The 11,690-nt window shown below is 37.9% G+C and overlaps 1 long non-coding RNA gene across 2 annotated transcripts; it reads right to left on the bottom strand.

Annotated features, from left to right (window-relative positions):
- Nucleotides 1–362: 362 nt before the first annotated feature.
- Nucleotides 363–9,504, bottom strand: LOC120102155 (uncharacterized). Of its 2 annotated transcripts, XR_005503328.2 has the most exons (3): nt 8,187–9,504; nt 4,026–5,126; nt 363–3,644 (listed from the first exon to the last, which is right to left on the bottom strand). It is a non-coding gene; the product is annotated as an uncharacterized LOC120102155 (long non-coding RNA). The 2 variants fall into 2 exon arrangements; XR_010066102.1 differs by having other exon boundaries at nt 363–5,126.
- Between the last annotated feature and the right edge of the window lie 2,186 nt (nt 9,505–11,690).

Raw genomic sequence — 11,690 nt, 5'->3', positions numbered from 1 at the left:
GGTAATCTAAAGAAAAAACTCATTTCCTGCTTTGTACAATATTATTATCAACGGAGTCTTATTCTTATGTATCCAAACAATACTAAGGAATAAAAACCTCCCCTATCAATGCTTCTAAAACTTGGTCTGTTTTATTTTAAGATCCTTTTGATTGCTGTTTCTAATAGTTCTTCGAATATGCTATAAATAATCTATGACAGTACATGGTGCCTTATTTTGGGACTTGAAGAACCTGTAGTGAATCACTATTCATTTGAACTGCAGCTTCCACATGAGTGAAGAAAAGATAGCCCCTTTAAACACCATAGATGCTATCACAAAGCAAAAGGGAGATGAGAAGAAAGAAATGAAACAAAGAAAGGCAGAAAGGAAGGGAGAATATAATTGACAGCAAGGACTCAGGAGCCTGTAACCTTTATACACTGTTGGTCAGAGTGGTGCATCCAGCAGGGAAAACAGTGTGGCAGTTGCTCAGAAAATTATTGTAGTTACTGTACTATTCAACAATTCCAAGCTATGCCTAAGTTGTTTTTCTCAAAATAATACATTCATAAGCTACAATCATAGCAACCTAACTTACAATAATCAACAGGTGGAAGCAATCCAACTGCCCATGGATAAATTAATCAGTAAATGAATGTATATGCATATGATAGAATATTATTCAACATCTAAAAGGAAGAAAATTCTGACACAAAATAAATGAATAAGCCTTTACAACATCAATTACTCCACAACTGTTTCATAGTCTCTCTTGTTCTCATATTTAAATAGCACAGTCAAGTTTTAAAAAGTAACTAACATGTTCCCACTTAAATTGACCTTAGATCCTGCACTGGAGATGGGAGTGAATGGAAAGGAGAATTTATAGTGAATCCTGCACTCCTGTGAAGGGAGACCATTTGAAGAATGAGAGACCAGGGCTTTCTTGCTCAGTACTATTGTTGTTATTCGTCTTTGAGTCTTCAGAGTCCACAACAGTGAAGTGAACAGTGAGCTGGAGGCGTGAGAAGCGCCTCTTATGTCATCTCTCCCCAGAGATATGAGAGTCAAAAAGAGAAATGAATGCAAAAAGCCAGGTAAAAAAGCAGCATTTCGTCTCAAGCCCTCAACAGAAGCTATGATTATTTGAAAAGTTAACTTGGAAATAATGATTTCAGTTGGTTTTTCTTCTCCTCTCTTCTCTTTTGGTTTACATTCCAGACTAGTGACTAATCAGGATGTATTCTTGAATAATTTCCATTTTAAAACAGCATTTAAAACTCAATCACCAGATATGCATAAACCTAAGGAAAGAATCCTAAGTACCTTGTGCATGCCATTAAAGAAAGAAGCAGTCTCCTCAGCACTCCTCAATCAGACCAAATAACCAGCTGTCCACTCAGCTACACTGAGAGCTGGTTTTGTCCTTTAATCTTGTTCATGCAGTTCCCAGTCCTGGACTTAACAGCCAAGGCTGATGGATCAGGTTTGTAAGATTCCAGCTATTCGGGGATCTGAGTCAGGAGGACATCATGTTCAAAGTACGAATCCATGCAGAAGATATCCAAGGGGAGGATGTGAGATTAGCAGCTCAGTGATCAGCAGCATGCCTCTCATGCACAGCGCATAAGGCCCCTTGGCTTGATCCCTAATAACAAAATAAATACCGCCTGCAAAACCTGTACTGTACACAAAGTACTGTCCACAGTATACAGCAGACCAAGCTATGCAGCACACAGAACACAGTATAACTGTGGCATTTCTTCAGCAGTCTTCCATGCAGCCTTTCCTCGCCCATCATGAAAACACTACTAAGTTACAGCAGGAGGCCGGCCAGCAATGTACCATAAGGCCAATGATGAAGATAGCAGCCAGCCTACCGGACAAATGGAAGAAAAGTTGATGTGTGTTCTAAAGCAGAGAGAGACACGTCAGAGGTAATTACATAACATTTTTCATCTTCAATCTGTAAAAAGGAAGACATGCTCTGAAAGGAGCATCAGGTGGGACAGCGTGGCAGAGGGGTCAAACTACAGAGCTTATAGGATGATGTACAAATTTTATATACGAATCAGGACTCATGGAACAAAGTGTGTGTGTGTGTGTGTGTGTGTGTGTGTGTGTGTGTGTGTGTGTGTGTGTGTGTTTGTGTGTGTGTGTGTTAAATTTTTCTCTAAGGGCTGCCTCCTTCAAGTTGCCACACAGTTCACAGATCTCTAAGATTAATATACAGGGTTGTCATTGAGGAGACTTCCATACTCCATTGTAAAACTATTGCATCTTTAACCCTTTAAAACAATAATAAAATTTGCCTAACTGCATGATTTAGGCATTTTTCTTTTTTAAATAATACTATTTTGTGTATACATTATATTAAAGACTCCAAACACTCCCCAAAATGTGTACAGATATTTTCCTAACATAACCACTGAATACTCTTCTAGTTACTGGCTTCCATTGCTTTTTTTCCTCACCCCTTGCCTTTTAAAATGCCCAAGATATAATTCAGAGACCACATGAAGCTGAAGAAGAAGAAAGATCAAAGTGTGGATGCTTTAGTCCTTCTTAGAAGGGGGAATAAAAATACTCACAGGAGGAAATATGGAGACAAAATGTGGAGCAGAGACTGAAGGAAAGGCCATCCGGAGACTGCCCCACATGGGGATCCATCCCCTATACAGTCACTAAACCCAGACAATATTGTGGATGCCAAAAATGCATGCTGACAAGAGTCTAATATAGCTGTCTCCTGAGAGGCTTTGCCAGAGCCTGACAAATACACAGGCAGATGCTCACGGTTAACCATTGAACTGAGAACAGGGTCTCCAATGGAGGAGTTAGAGAAAGGATTGAAGGAGCCGAAGGGGTTTGCAACACCATAAGGATAAAAACAATATCAACCAACCAGACACCCCAGCGTTCCCAGGGACTAAACCACCACCCCAAGAGTACACAAGGATGGACCAATGGCTCCATCTGCATATGTAGCAGAGGATGGCCTTGGTAGGCATCAATGGGAGGAGAGATCCTTGGTCCTGTTAAGTCTCAATGACCCAATGTAGGAGAATGCCAGGGTAGGGAGGCGGGAGGGAGTAGGGGGAGCACACTCATAGAAGCAGGGGGAGATAGGATATTTCTGGAGGGGAAACCAGGAAAGGGGGATAGCATTTGAAATGTAAATTAAAATCCAATAAAAGAAAAATGTAAAAAAAAACCATCTGAAGTGTTCAACAACTAATCAATACAGCACTCAAAAGTGTGCAAAAACAACAACAACAACAACAACAAAAATATAACCTGTTGTCTGCCCCAAAGAAAATGCTAGAAAATGCTACATTACAAAACTGCTTACCTGGATGTATCTGAAACATCTTAATGGTTATCAGAATAGCAGAAAACTGGCATTAAAATAACCTGAATTATTCCTATTAGAAAAAAGAATACTGGCAGGAGACAATTATAGTTTCAAGATATATAATGGATTGATATAATGTATATTCCTAAGAACAAAACTCATCCCTGACATAGATGAGGAGACAGATGTTAGTCATCAGCACTCAGAAGGATAGAAAACTTTTCCAACTTTTGAGGCTTTTTCATTTGGTTTGAGCCTTGGGCTTTCAGCATTCTTCTAATTTTTCATCTTTCCATTGTCTCTGCATCTAAACAGAATGCAAGGTAAAGGACATGACATAGACCTCAAGCTTTGCATGAAATACAAATGAATATGGGAAATATAATTTACTCTTTAATAAGTATTATGTTTTCAGACAAGACAGTCTGAGGATGGTAAACTAAATCTAAATAAATAAATAAAATCTAAAACTGTAGAAGGTTCCATGGCGTGTCTTCTTCATCGTAATCTTAAAGGAAAGGTCCACTTCACAGTACTCATTACTTTTGTTGAGTATTATAGTGCATGCTCACATGTAAATCTACCTATGTTTGGTACAAGCTAGCCCATGAGATTTCTAGAAAGGTCAACTGTGAAGACTGTGCAGCCCAAAATTAACCATCTGCATTAAAAATAGAAAATGATATACCTCAAATTTCCAGTAGCAGCAAGCAACAGAATAAGGTGGAACCTGGAAAAGAAGAGATTTGTTATCTTTAAATCGTGTATATGGTTTTTTTTATTAAAATTCTGTCCTCACTGGTACTGTTTTTTCTAGGTGTCATAACCCAAGTAATGATCTCACTTAGGAGGCTGATATAGGAAGATAAGATTGGGGGATATATCAAGACTGTAAAATACAAATTCATTGATTAAAATGAATCAGTAAGATTTGATTTAAATAAGTTGCAAAGGCCACCTGTAGTTTCTATAACTGAAAAAAAGTTTTTGAAACTTCTAACGAGCTCGTCAAATCAGTTCAGCAATTGTGACATAAAGAAAAACCATGTTGTGTTCATTCGTTATTACAATAAAATTTCTATACTCATATCTGTAGCTATTCCATGTAACCTTCATACCTACAGAAGAGTCTCAGATTTGTCACCTGTTGGGTAAAAAAAAAAGAATGAATCCCAGTGGATACAATAGATTTTAATCAATCTATACATTTAAGTAAGAGAATGAGGGAGAGGTAGGGTGGACCAACAAAGCAGACATGTGATGTTAATTCCCAAACTGGGCTCTGATTTAAAGTAAACAAGCCAAAAAAAAATTAAACATTCCATGATTTGATTTGACTTCATATTTTGCACATCAGTTGTTACATTCCCTAAGATTCCACATGTACACCCAAGTCTTGCAGTTTACATTTGTCTCTAGAATTCAAAATCAAAAGACTAACATGTTCTCCCTTACAGGCACGAGTTAGTTTCTCAGGGTCCTGAAAGATCCAACTTAAATTAGCACTGCTTCTGATTCTGAAATAGTGCTTTGAGTCTAGGGCCTACCTTAAAGATCCTTTGAGTAACAGAAAGCTGTAAACAGAGGGTGTAGATACCAAAGTTCCATGATCTGTGTAAGAATTATTCAGTGGAGAAAATACTCTCCTCTTCTTTTTCTTCATTTTCCTCTTCTTTTTTTCTTCCTTCTCCTTTACTTCAAATTTTGAAATATTTGTCTGCCCAGTTTGCTTTCTTATATTTCAATCACCCACAGCCAACTGCTTTCTCAGGTTACTAAATGAAGCGTGCTAGAAATTAAAAAAAAAAAATTCAGAAGTTTTCCATCATTCTAAAGGTTGTGATGAAATCTTGAACCACCATACTTCATCTTGCCCAAGGTGAAGCATTGCTGCCCAGGTTTTCAGGGCAGTGTAAAAGGAATAAGCATAGACTCAGAGTTCGCTAACAGCTGCACTTTCAACTTCTGTGGAAATCTTGGCATGTGTCCACCGTGCATAAGGGGGCACTACTATATACATATGGTTATATATAATGACCAAAGCAAACATAGGTTAAGTGTTCTCTTTTTAAAGCTAGTTTCTTTCCCTTAAGATTTCTCACTGCCTCTAGTAACCTACACATAATATGCATTAGTCCAATCCAGAGGAAGTTTGGAGAAACAGCTCACTGAAGCATGTAAATCAGAAATGAAGTTTGTCAATTGTCAAATCTACATCAGAATGGATGAAATTACGCTGCACAGGGTCACCCCTGACAAACATCAGATGGCTGGCTCTTTAGACAAGAGGAAAATGCAAGCTGGGAAAATGGGGGGTGGAGGGGTGGGAAGCAAGAACTGCCAAGACTTGTGGCTGAATACTGCAGAAGGTGAACGAGAGGCCAGGAGAGTATAAAGAATTGGGCCAGTATGAGGAACATCGAAGAAAGTGGAGAATGTGAAAATGACTAACAGGAAGTGGTAGTTTCCAGTGTGTGCTATACAATCTGACAACTCTCCCTCCATTCCTTACAAAAATCCTTAGAAAATAATCATTTTTTTATGTGCTTACTTGTTTGTTTAGTTTAGATTTGATGCTTTCTTTCCTGCAATTTGTTCCAATGTGCTTGAAGCTGAAGTGATTCATTGGTGGTACAGTTAGGGCAGAACAAAGACTTCCCTTTGGAGTCTCTCACATTCTAAAATGTTTGTGCTGATGACGACGTGGAGAGACTAGTTCTCATTGTACACTGATAATTTCAGCTAGGCTTGATTTTCACTATTATTCTCATGTAGTACTACGTAAACATTACATTATAAATTATAATTATAAACATATTATATTTTCCAAGAAAAGGAGGTTGACGTCAAGGACTTGACTTGTTAAGAGGGTAGACAGAGAGAAGGGGAAGAGAGCAGAGAGAAAAAGAACAGAGCTAGACAGTAAGAGAGTGTTGAAGTTCTTGAAATAGACCTGTGGGTTCTTAGATAAGCTTCTGAGTGTCTTAAAGACAAAGTAAATTGGGAGGAGCAGAGTGATCACTTCTCTGGAACGCCAAGGCTCTGAAATTCTAACAGGAAAGCGTGTGATAAAGAACCACGCCCTAAAATGACAAATAAAAGTGTGGCATTTATTAGAGCGTCATCTCCGTTTGCCAGGGTTGCTTCTCAACTGAGGAATGCCAGTCACCCTTGCTTTCCAGGAGTGATGCTCAAAGTGAGAGGCCATGTGAGCAATGGATGTGTCCTCTTTGGAGTGTAGATTTGATATACAGAAAACGGCCCTCATGCAAAGCATTGATACATAGTCACCCCTCCTAAACAAACAAACAAGTTTTGTCATAGGCAGTAGCTTCAACAAACCCAAATTCAAATGCCTCAGAAGGGAGAAAAGGCTATTCAGTTTCTTTTGAGAGCATCTTAATTTACCTTGCAGGATTTTTTTTATTTATCTGCCAATTTTTATAGTTTAATTAGTGCTATTGCTCAGAAGTGTTACCCTCCATCTGGTAAATTCTAATAAGGGGGGTCGTGCTTTCCATCCTACAGTGAAGGAAGATTAATAAAAACACATACCTGATATTCACAGATATGTATACACTAGAGGCTATCTCAGGGCCAGGCTGTCGAGATTTAAATCCACTCCTTGCCAAGTCATGACGTCGCATGCCTTTAATGCTGGCATTCCGGAGGCAGTGGCAGGCAGATTTCTAGGAGTTGGGAGGAAGCCTGGTCTACAAAGCTAATGCCAAGACTACACAAGGAAACCTTATCTCAGAAAAAAAAAAAAAAAAAAAACAACTCTTAGGAAATTACAAAAAAAGTTTCTACATCTTGTTCTTCTCTTTTGTAAAAGGGGAATGACAGTGACAGGCCCTGTAGGATTGGAGAAACTGGGTTAAGTGTGTATAAATACTTAGGATACTGTCTAGAATACAGGAAGCTCGAAATGAATCTGCCGTTAGTGCTGGAAAGGCCTTGTGTCATTTTTATGAGTTTGTGAATGGAACCCAAGGTATTCTAATAGAAGAGTTTTATGAACACAATGAACAAAAATTCATGAGTCAACAAAGTTCAGGAAATCAACATGAAAACTAGATAAAGGAGGGCAAAAATCAACTTCCCTTCCCATTAATCAAATAAGTTGTGGTGTGAATATTAACTTTTTTTTTACTTTCAAAATTCACCTTCCTTTACTTAAATTAAAAACCACTTCTTGAAACAGCATTTAGTTTCAAGACTCTCGATATAAATGTCACTAGTATTTTAAGGTAAACATGTTCACGTTAATAAAGTTAGTTTGACTTTGGCAGCTAAGGAAAAAGAAATTGTGAGCAATGAAGAAAGAATGGAGAAGAAAAACATCTTGATTCAGGTATAAAATTGGTGACCACAAAGACACCATTAACATTCTGGTATCTCAGAAACAGTCCTAAAGGCGTTGTTTTCCCAGATTTTCTCAATGCCTAAAATCGTCCTTCATCTTTCATCCTGGGAGTCATATAATAGGTGAAGTGTCCCGTGTCAGCAACAAGGGGTACATCTGAAGTATGCTGAGTATTGTTGTAGGGAACAGTAGAATGGCTTTTGTGAAAAAGGTCAGGAACTCAGTGCAAAAGTTAGAGGAAGTGGCTCGGAACCTCCATGGTTACTGCTTCCTGCTCTTTATCAACATTTCTTGTTCCTTACAACCTAATGTTCCCTATTCCTCATTTCATAGGCTGAAACATTCTCTAGACTTGGTACTTCAGCTAAGGTATCTTCATCCGAAATGTAACGCTCCCTTCGTTATCAGTATACTTTAGATTTTTTTTTTTTTTTTGGTCGTGCTGACATCACGATCATAGTGAGGTTGTGGTCATAGCAGTACCTGACGAAGCCTTTGGAGTGCAGGGTAAGCTGCACCAAGAAGATGTGAGACAATTCCGTGAAGAGAGCTGATGTTCCCACTGGTCTCATTAATGAAGTCCTTGATGGCTGCCGGTGATTTCTTTTTTTCCAGAATGGAGTCCTGGAACGGGCAGGCATACTTCCAACTTGGTAGCAGAGTTGCCATAAGCCCTAGAGACGGTTACAGGAAAGATCTGGTTGCTAAGGGCTACCTGGTCAGGATGCAGAAGCAGTAGTAAAGTCACAGAATAGATGACCTGACCCATGGATATTAATTCAAAATATGAATCCACACTTGTTTTACAACTGTGGCAAAACCACTTAAAATGTAAAAGATCTGCAGTTTGTGCAGTCCGAAGGTGAACTAGAGTTACTGCAGATTAAAAAAGAAAAAAAGAGAAAAAAAAAACACACCACAGTGACATGATTAAAAACTGTTCTGTGAGAAAAGCACGATTCTGGCACTAGAAAAGACGCTCACTTTATGTGATAGCTTAATATCCTACATAAAAGGCAACAGATCCAGCCCCTACTCCTAAGACAGGATCAAGAGAGATGGATGTTGGACAGTTACATGTAATGACACTCAGCAAACAGAGAACCAGAGTGAATGCAGATGTGCCATGGCTAGTAATTTGAAACTGTAATGCAGGGGACAGGAGATCAGATTTAAAACAAACAAACAAAAAAGGTGGAAGACGTGTAAGGAAAATTGAAAGCTGTGGCATAAGAGTTTGAAGTTAGTTTTTGAAATTCAGAAACTTCCCGAACAAGCTGGGTCTAGAAGTACCACAAAAGCACCTGGGTAGTACAACGGTGTTACGTTTAGTGTTATTTATAGGAGGACAGCAACGTTTTACAACTTAGATCTCTCTCGCAACTTACATACTCACAAGTCCAAAATGTGTGGGAAACTATGAATTAAGGTAATCGTGTCATTTATTGTGATGATGTTTCTTGATGGGGGGTTGCTGACTCCTTGGTAGGTCCTAGAATAACAGGTCTTCTGCTCTCTAAGATTTATTCCTTCATAAGTGATCATCACCCTTCCCCCTCCTTACCATCTTCAGCTCAAGTCTCTTGCCTAAACAGAAGAGATTGTGACAGCCATACATTTAAAAATAAGGCCGTGTTTTAGAAAGCAAACAAAAAGAGGGTATATGGAAAAGTTTGGAGGGAGGAAAGGGGAGGAGGAAATGATATGAGCAGATTACAAACTCAAAAATAAAGTATTTTAGAAATAAAATTTAAAAAGAGCAAAGTTGATGAAGACCAAGTATTTTCTTTTATGCACCATGGGTGAGATGGAGCTCAATAATAGGATGGTTTCCTTAACGTCCCATGAGAGTGCTTTCTTTCAGTCATTTCCTCAGAAGAGTTCCATGGTCAGTTTTAAAAATGGATATATATGTCTATGTATGTATATATATATATATATATATATTTCAAAATTTGTCAATAAAAACACATTATGAAAATAATTGGATATAGACAAGCTCAAATTGTCTTTCTAAACCATACTCTAAAGTTCAAACTGAACTGAATTACATGAGACTTCCAGACTTTAAGCCAGGAATTTCAAATGCAGCATTAAATTATTATGAATTTTAGTTAAAATGTCCTCATAAGAAACTGTAAAGTGTAAAGATAACCAAAATATCAGAATATATTACATACAAGTATGAAAATGTCAAAGACACTATACATAATTAATATATGCTAATAAATATTTTTAAAGCTTTAAAGAGTCAAAAATCAAGATAAAATAAACATCTAAATACTAGGGTAGTCTAACCTCACTTCAGTCTCATAGTCATCTTGTAAGTGTATACTGAGTTGTTACTTTTATATTTTTGATCAACTCACCAAAATTTTCCCTTTAAAAAAAAATTTTTTTTTGGTTCTTTTTTTCGGAGCTGGGGACCAAACCCAGGGCCTTGTGCTTCCTAGGTAAGCGCTCTACCACTGAGCTAAATCCCCAGCCCCATTTTTTTTCTTTTAACTTCAAATAAAAACATTAAATGTATTGATTTCACTCCAAATTTTCTACTTTTTGTTAATCTGTGTTTGGATTTCTGAAAAGAATTCACTTTGTGTCATTGACTTTAATTATAAGGAATATCAGAATTTCGTTTACAATAATTCAAGGCTGAAAGTCCCAAAAATTTTCTTTCTCTTGTGATCATTATGGAGGTTACAGAGAATGGCAAAATTTTTTTTCTAAAGAATTAGTTAAAGTGAGTTCAGAGAACGATCTGACAGTGTGACTTCCTTAATTACTATTTCATAACTTTATTCTGAGTCAAATATTTGAATGTAGAAAAATTTATGATCTCATTTTATCTAAATCAAATTAATCAGTTCAGATTAGGATAGCAATATAAGAAATTTTAGTAATTAAACCTTAAGCATGAATAATTTAGACAAGTACAAAAATCATATGTCCAAACTATACATTTCCTGAATATATTTGTTAAGGAATTGTAGTAATTTTCCAACATTCTGATTACATTATTTTATACTTGCATAAATATAACAGATGTAATTGTTACTCATTTTTATTTCTCTTTCCTAAGCAAAATGAAAAAAGAACTCAGTATGTATTTCTAGCTGCATGCCCTGATAGATAGAATGTGTAAAAATAGCCCTGTGAATTGATGGGTACATGCATATTTTAGATTGCCTTCCATGTCTTTTCATTTAGCAATTATCTCATCAAGGTAGGTGCAGCAAGGATTGTTTGCCAAAATAATAAGTTTCGTGAGAGTGAATTTCTTTTTTTTTTTTTTTTTATTAACTTGAGTATTTCTTATATACATTTCAAGTGTTATTCCCTTTCCCGGTTTCCGGGCAAAATCCCCTTCCCCCCTCCCCTTCCTTATGGGTGTTCCCCTCCCAACCCTCCCCCCATTGCCGCCCTCCCCCCATAGTCTAGTTCACTGGGGGTTCAGTCTTAGCAGGACCCAGGGCTTCCCCTTCCACTGGTGCTCTTTCTAGGATATTCATTGCTACCTATGGGGTCAGAGTCCAGGGTCAGTCCATATATAGTCTTTAGGTAGTGGCTTAGTCCCTGGAAGCTCTGGTTGCTTGACATTGTTGTACTTTTGGGGTCTCGAGCCCCTTCAAGCTCTTCCAGTTCTTTCTCTGATTCCTTCAACGGGGGACCTATTCTCAGTTCAGTGGTTTGCTGCTGGCATTCGCCTCTGTATTTGCTGTATTCTGGCTGTGACTCTCAGGAGCGATCTACATCCCGCTCCTGTCGGTCTGCACTTCTTTGCTTCATCCATCTTGTCTAATTGGGTGGCTGTATATGTATGGGCCACATGTGGGGCAGGCTCTGATTGGGTGTTCCTTCAGTCTCTGTTTTAATCTTTGCCTCTCCCTTCCCTGCCAAGGGTATTCTTTTTCCTCATTTAAAGAAGGAGTGAAGCATTCACATTTTGATCATCCGTCTTGAGTTTCGTTTGTTCTAGGGATCTAGGGT

The sequence above is a fragment of the Rattus norvegicus genome, chromosome 4 (genome assembly GCF_036323735.1).
Source record: "Rattus norvegicus strain BN/NHsdMcwi chromosome 4, GRCr8, whole genome shotgun sequence".
NCBI lineage: Eukaryota > Metazoa > Chordata > Mammalia > Rodentia > Muridae > Rattus > Rattus norvegicus.
The sequence above is the reverse complement of the archived record's forward strand: the minus strand, read 5'-3'. Positions and strand labels throughout refer to the sequence as shown.